Source organism: Astatotilapia calliptera, chromosome 14 (genome assembly GCF_900246225.1).
Source record: "Astatotilapia calliptera chromosome 14, fAstCal1.2, whole genome shotgun sequence".
NCBI classification, from domain to species: domain Eukaryota; kingdom Metazoa; phylum Chordata; class Actinopteri; order Cichliformes; family Cichlidae; genus Astatotilapia; species Astatotilapia calliptera.
Window position 1 is genome coordinate 38,743,701 of NC_039315.1, and position 7,441 is coordinate 38,751,141.

Here is a 7,441-nt window from a genome sequence, read left to right on the forward strand (position 1 = left end):
AAAAAGCCCAGCAAAGGTTCTGTTTCATTAGGCTGCTCAGGAAAGCCAGCCTGAACCATTGCCCTCTCACCCAAGACCTACAGAGGACCGGTAGACAACATTGTCACCACAAACATCACTGTCTGATATGGGAACACCACACAGGCAGATAGGAAGGCTCCTCAAAGAGTCATAAAGACTGCGCAGAGCATCATAGGGACAAATCCATCCATGGACTCTATATACACAGAGCACTGCTGGAAACGAGCAGAGGGAATTATCAGGGACTCACTCCATCCAGATCACTCTCTGTTCTGACACAAGAACTGCAAATACAACCTAAGACACAGCAGAGCGGACAGCATCATCACTCACAGAACAAGATTTTTCAATAACTTCTTCCCCGTCACAGTCAGACTGATGGCAAACAAAAACCACTGAACAATATGCAATAATAACCTCACACTACATCACTCTACTTGTCAGAAATGTGCATATTCTAACTGTACAATATGTGCAATATAATCAGACTCCTGTGTAGATATTGCTACTCCTCTTGTAAAGGGGGTAGAATTTATTATTTATAATTTACAAATTTGTATTAGCATTGTATTGTCTTGTTTATGTATGTCTATTTTTTCTAACATGCTTACTATGACAGAGAGCTCCATTGTGCCTTGACTGCTGGTTTATGCACAAGTGCCAAATAAAGAACCCTGAACCTTGACCCTTGATAAAAAAAGAAGCTAGATTTCTACTTTACTTTTTTTTTACTTGGCCTCAGCAGGCATGGTCATCTTGTTATATAGAACACCGGGTTTGTGACAGCAAACCTATTATAGGTTTACAGCAAATGCATCCTGCGATAGAAGATGTGTCAGATCATACTACTACTTCAGCTAGGGCTTTTTTTATCTAACTCATAATTTCTGTTGTTGTCATGTACGGTCGTGTGGCAAGCAGTGGTTGGACCCAAATGCAGGACTCGGAAACAAGGGTGTAAACTAAGGGAGGCAGCTTTCTGCTGTAACAGAATATGTGAAAAGTGTTAAAGATACATGATTTTTTTTCTGTTGTGAATACAACTAAATGAAAAGGAATATGTCATTTTAATGCATTTTTAACCCATTATGCTTTTATAGTACATTTATTACACTTAAATATTTATCCTGATACATTATACTAGATTCATCTTTACATTGTGACTCATCATAGACACTTGGTGTGCAGTCTTCTTTTGGTTGCTTCCTTTAGGGCGTCACCAGCAGGTCATCTGACTCCTTCTCACCCTCTCCCTAACATCCTCCTTTGTCACAGTAATCCTCTGCATGGCATCCTTCACTACATCCATGAACCCTGTCTGTGGTCTTCTTCTTTTTCTCCTGGCTCACATTTAACACTGTTTGCCTAATATAGCCACTATCCTTCCTCTGTATAGGTCCAGACCCCTTCATCCTTTCATCTCTAACTTTGTCTCCAAGGCACTCAAACTGTGCTGTCCCTCTGATAAACACATTTGTAATCTTGTGACTCTTGCCATTCTTGTCACTCCCAACAAAAATCTTAAAAAGCTCCAGCTCTGCCTCCTGTCTTTTTATGCAACGATCTCCAAAACAAACTTCATAAAAGTTCTGAATACTATCTTGAAAATCTTCGTGTTCATTCTTACAGCTATACTACAGTCATAAATCATCCCCGACACTCATGTCCACCCATGCCACTTTGCCTATACTTTCTTCGTTGTATAGCTTGTGCACTATATTGCTTTGGTTGGTTGAACCCTGGTATTTAAACTGGTCCACCTTCACTACCTCTGGCCACTGCATCTTCACATCTGTCACCTGTCTCCCTCTTACACAAATGTTGTCTTGCTTCTACTAATTTTAATTCTCCTCTCTCCAGTTCCTGTCACGGCGGGGTGCGCCGATGTGTATGGAAACAGGACCCAAAAGCAGATGAAGACGAGGAGTTGTAAGTTTAAACAGAAAAGTGATCCTTTATTAGATGACGGCAGGGGTTAACCAGGAACCTAAAGCAAACTGACAAAAAAAACACTAAGAAACAAAAACTATGACATACTATGACAAAGACTGTAACTATGACTATGGTGGAAAAACAGGCGAAGACTATGACTATGACTGAGGTGGGAAAAACAGACGACCCGACAATGACATGCAGAAAACAGAGGGCTTAAATACATACATGAGGTGATCAGGGGAAGTGGAGACACATGGGGGAACAGCTGACTGACATAAACCTAAATGACAGGACCAGGAGGAGGAAAGCTAAATACAATGAACAAAGAACACATGACACTGTCAGAATAAAACAGGAAACACTAAAACTAGACATGACAACACAAACTTAACAGACCTAATATGTGATGAATAATACAAGAACCCAAAACATAGAAAACCAAGAGAACAATAATAAATAACAGCTTAAACTAAAGCTAGATAGGAAATGACACAAAAACTAATCACATATCAAAATGAGACAAATACAAAAATGAACTCAGAGCGCTGGGTCAGAGACCCAACCTGTGACAGTTCCATGCTTTATTCCACCAACTCCCTACTCTCACTACTGATCACAGTGTCATCTATTAATGTCATCATCCTGACCTAATCTGTCAGTCTATCCATCATAACTGCAAATAAGAACCCTGATGTAATCCCATATTTACCTTCAACCAATCTGTTACTCCAACCACACACTGAAAAAAAGGGACTGGCCATCTCTTGGATTTATGTAAGCATCTTGCATGCATTTAACACAATTGCCTCATGTTTTAAAGTTAAATGTAACTATATAGTGTAAAAACTACATGATATGCAGAAAGGGTGTATTAAATTGTTCATATCATGTTCAGGTGAAGTAAGTCAATAAGATAGCAACGTTAAATCTCGTGAAACCACGCGTGATTTCATCTCGCGGGCTTTGGATCGTGGTTTAAAAAAGGCATCCATCTCAGTCAAGTCGAGCAGCCAACTCTACGTTTTTGGTATGTCTTGATTTTTTGAATTAATGTTTACCATATTTCAGCCAAATGTAGTTAAACGTCTAGAGTGTCGCCATGTAACATGCTAAAAAAGAGCCGTTAGCTTATTTGCTGTTTTATCTGTTGTCAAAGAATTGGCGCTTTTTCATTTGAATTTGTCTTTGGCACAAGAGCCGTAATATCACATTAAACCTAATTACGAGGCACTCATAACATAATTTGGTTTTCTGTGTGAATAGATTTGTCAACTGACTCTTCAGTTACATTGTGTATTTACTGCACCGTGGTGTTAGTGAGATTTTGGACATTGAACAGCTTTAGCTAATATCATCAGCGGCATTATGCTAGCTTACATCCCTACCCCTCCTGCCCTCACCTGCTGTCCTTTTGTTTTTGTTTTTTTTGCTGCACATTGAGAGATGACCTCTATTCTGCATTTCACCAGGAGTCAGCTGATGGATTGTGGGTTCAAGGTGTTATGGTAAGAAAGTATATTCTATTTTCGTTTCTGTAACTTAATTATAATAGGTTTTTTATAATTATTAGGTGCATGCATACTCACCCTATTAATACAACTGAGAGATCCAAAATCTGCCATAGGTTTAACTTATACCTGTATGTATTGCCAGAAAGGTGATTACTGGACTCGCATTAATGCACACTTGAACTGAAATGAGGTTGTAACTTGTGGGTTGTTGGGTTGCAAATCAGAAACAAACATCTTTGGATTTTTTTTAATCCCATAAGATCTGGAAACACAGTTTTTATTCAACAAAACATTACTGATTAACCAAGCACAGTGCCTGCTGTTATTTCAAAATAATTTTATGTCATTTCAGATAAAATGCAGCATTCCAGTGCATCCCAACCATGCCTTTACAGTCAAGGTTTCTGACGGAGCTGAGTTTCTCTCTGACAGTCTGCTGAAAGTGTTTGCAAAGTGATCGGGGGAACAGGGCACAAAGCTAAAGGATGTAGCTGCCATGATGACAGTAAGAACTTTAAAATTCTTTAACTACAAAGTGTATATGTATTGCATTAGGTCAGTAAAAGATTTTTATGCTACATCCATTGAAACAGTCAACTATTACCTGTGAGTACCGATTCCACTAAAAGGATGCCATAATTTTCGTCATGCATTTACTGGCCCACTGAGAAAAAATTATCTTTTTTTAAAAATATATGTTCTGGAAACTATATATCCATAAAGTTGATGTCAAACAGAAACTTTTGATATTGCTTTGTAGATGCTGGTGTTGCATGTTGACTGGTTTAAAAAGTCAAGAGTTTTTGTCTGGGATCATTTTCTTCTGTGCTACTGAAAAGTTCACAAATCTCTGTTTTCTTTGTTATAATACTTTAGGATGACATTAATGCTCGGAGTCCCTCATCAAAGTGCTCCGCATCTGTGTGAAAGACAATTGCAACATCTTGGTGCAGGAGTTCATGGTGAGTGTTTTATGAGTAGATTGTGGCTTTGCAACATTTAAAAATGCATTTAGTTATCCACTTGATCCTCATTGGACTGGTTAGGACCAGTAGTCCTCTTTAATAATTTGAAGTTCACATGAGGCCTGGTAGTGAACTCGGCCGCCCCCCCTTGAGGCCCCACCCCTGTATTAGGGGTCACATCAGTGTGAAAAAACTTTAAATTTGTCATTCTAGTGAACAAAGGAAAATCCCACCAATATTTACATTAGCTTTTGTTTGAAAAAATGACCAACTGACCAACAGCTAACCAAATTGTGGGGCTGAAAGTCTAAATTCTAACATCTTCTGAGTGACATAACCTGGATTTCTGATGGGCTGGTGTCTTTCTAACAAAAACTAATGTAAAGCATTTGAAATTATTATGTTTTTCACCCTCTCTTAGAAACTCTGTTAGACCATGAATGGCAGCATGGCAGGCCACTCTTTGGCTATAGCTATTTACTATGTTGCTTGCATTGGTTTAAATTACTCTAACATTAGAACTGGTAGATTCAAAAGAGAGGAGTTTAAAAAGGAATCTTAAAGAAATGTTTTGTGTTTAACCAGGACTTGACTGAGGCCACTGCACAGATTGAGAAAACCACAATGAACATCTGTCTCCAGAGATGCGCCAGGCAATGACTTTTCTGATGTTGTTCTTCAAGATCTGGATAATGTGACCTTTGCAGTAGCCATGCTGTTTGGACCTTTTTTATTCCTTCAACATGAGTTACCCATCACAACTCTGCTACACTTTTGAGGTGATTCAAAGGGTGGTAATGGAGTTGGATGCAACTCAGCTCTCAAGAAAAGCTCACAACTAAGACAAAACTGCTCCTGCAACGAAGCTCACTGTTATGCATGTGAGGTGACCAGCTCTAGGTGAGAGGACATTTAAATCTCACACTTGTTCTGCTGCATTTTTGAAGCTCAATTCCAGGAACGGATCGCAGGGTTCATTTTTATATACTCTGCAACTGCCATGAGGACAAGCCGTTTTTTGTTGTTGTTTGTTTTTCCTTTTGCTCTGTACAAGTTCTGTTTGTCTGTTTGGCAGCATTTTTAAATTTCTCTTTGTATTTTTTCTTTCTTTTACTAGTGAAGAGATGTAGCGTGAACAGTTATACAGTCTAAATATCCCATATGGGTCGTGTGAAATGGTATTTTCAGTTTCATTCATTTGAAGTAAAGAACGTTGAATATTTCTAAGTGTGCTGTTTTGAACCAAGATGTCACAGTATGATCAGTGCTGTAATTTTTGACAGTCACTGTATCAATGTTATTTTTGCGTCTCTTGAATAAAGGTTTTGACCTGCAAGTGCTAATTTCTTTAGTTATTGGGGTAAAATGGGAGGTGTTAATAGGAAGGTGTTTGCCAATTCAGTAACCTAATTTAATGTTAATGGAAACTAACATTACCTCAAATTGTTTAGTTATAATTGTTGTTTAACTGAATCTTGACGTCAGAGGCCTTAAATAGAATGTTTTGATTTGTTCTTTCCCAACATTTTTCAAAAGAAACAGTCTAATTTCTTTACTGTGATTGATTCCAGAGAACACGGAAGAACTGACATTATTTAACTGTTGATTTATGTAGATTCAGTGGAGGAGTAATGTCAGTTTAATTCTTTACCTACTGTCAATGCAGTGAAATTAGACATTTTGTTTTGAAAGGTTACTAGTGGATGCCAGCAACCATCTTGGAAGAGAACAATACAATCTGTTATAAGGCCTCCATTTGAAAATTGTGTATTTGATACTAGAATATAATAGCAAAATGTAATTTGAAGATAACATGTAGTATTTAAGTGACCAAGTAGTATTGGGTAAAAGTTATTGAATCGTGTTGGGATAACGTGAGAAAATTGTGAAGGATTAAAATATTCCAAGAGATCAAATTACTTCATCAAAACATGTTTAAGTCACATTTTATCAACACAAATTGCACAGGTTTATTGAACATGAATAAATTGTGTTAATTTAACTCAATTGTTTAAGTTGCTGCCAAAGCAAAACATCTGTGTGCAACAAATGTCCACCATTGAATTAAGTAAATCCAACAACATATTTTTTTCAGTGCACTTCACCAGTGTCTTGCCCTACTTACACGTCTTGTATCAACCTCACATACACCCTCATATACCTACCCAAGTTTTTGACTGTACAACTAGGAAAAGTACATACCGTACACAGTCACATTTCCCTTCTTCATCGCATGATCATGGCATGGTACACCTCTCTCCCTCCTACATATGAGAGCCTTCCAGTCACCACCAAAACATCAAAATGCTGGTATCTTCAAGCTGATGAAGTCCTGAAAAGCTGTTTTTATACAACAGAGCAAGAGATCTTTTCTGTGAGCTGTATGGGGACAATATTAATTAACAGAAGGAAATCTTGCCCTCTAAAGAAATTTGCTGTTTCCTAATAACAAGGCATGGGTTATAACCAGCCAGAAGGAACTGCTGAATGGGAAGGAAAAGGCTTTCAGGGAGGGTGACAGGAATAAAAGCTTCACAGAGAACTGAGGGTGAAGATTAAGGAGGGAAATGAATTGTACAGAATCAAACTAGAACATAAGTTGCAATAAGATTGAGTGAAAAAGGTTTGGGCTGCCATGATAAAGATCACAAGCATGAAACAGAAAGGTAATTTGTTACTTATGGTGATCAGAATCTGACATATGGACTGAGCAGTTTTTTGTTTTTATTTTTATTTTTATTTATTGGCTTTCCCCAAACGGCAGCTCAATTCATGTTTAAGTCATTTGTCTTTAGCTATTAAAAAACACTGTCAAACCTAAAATGAGGTCGTGTCCCCAAAGTGAAATAAAACAAAAGAACAAATAATCAGAGTTGCTGTTAAGTAGGTCACACTTAACCTTCCACAGTTCAAAATAGTTTCAGTTACCCCAGCTTTTTTCCAAATTCAATCAAGAGATCTGCTGCTGCATCTTCTCAGGGTGCTGATGTTTAGCAATATCCACTTCTT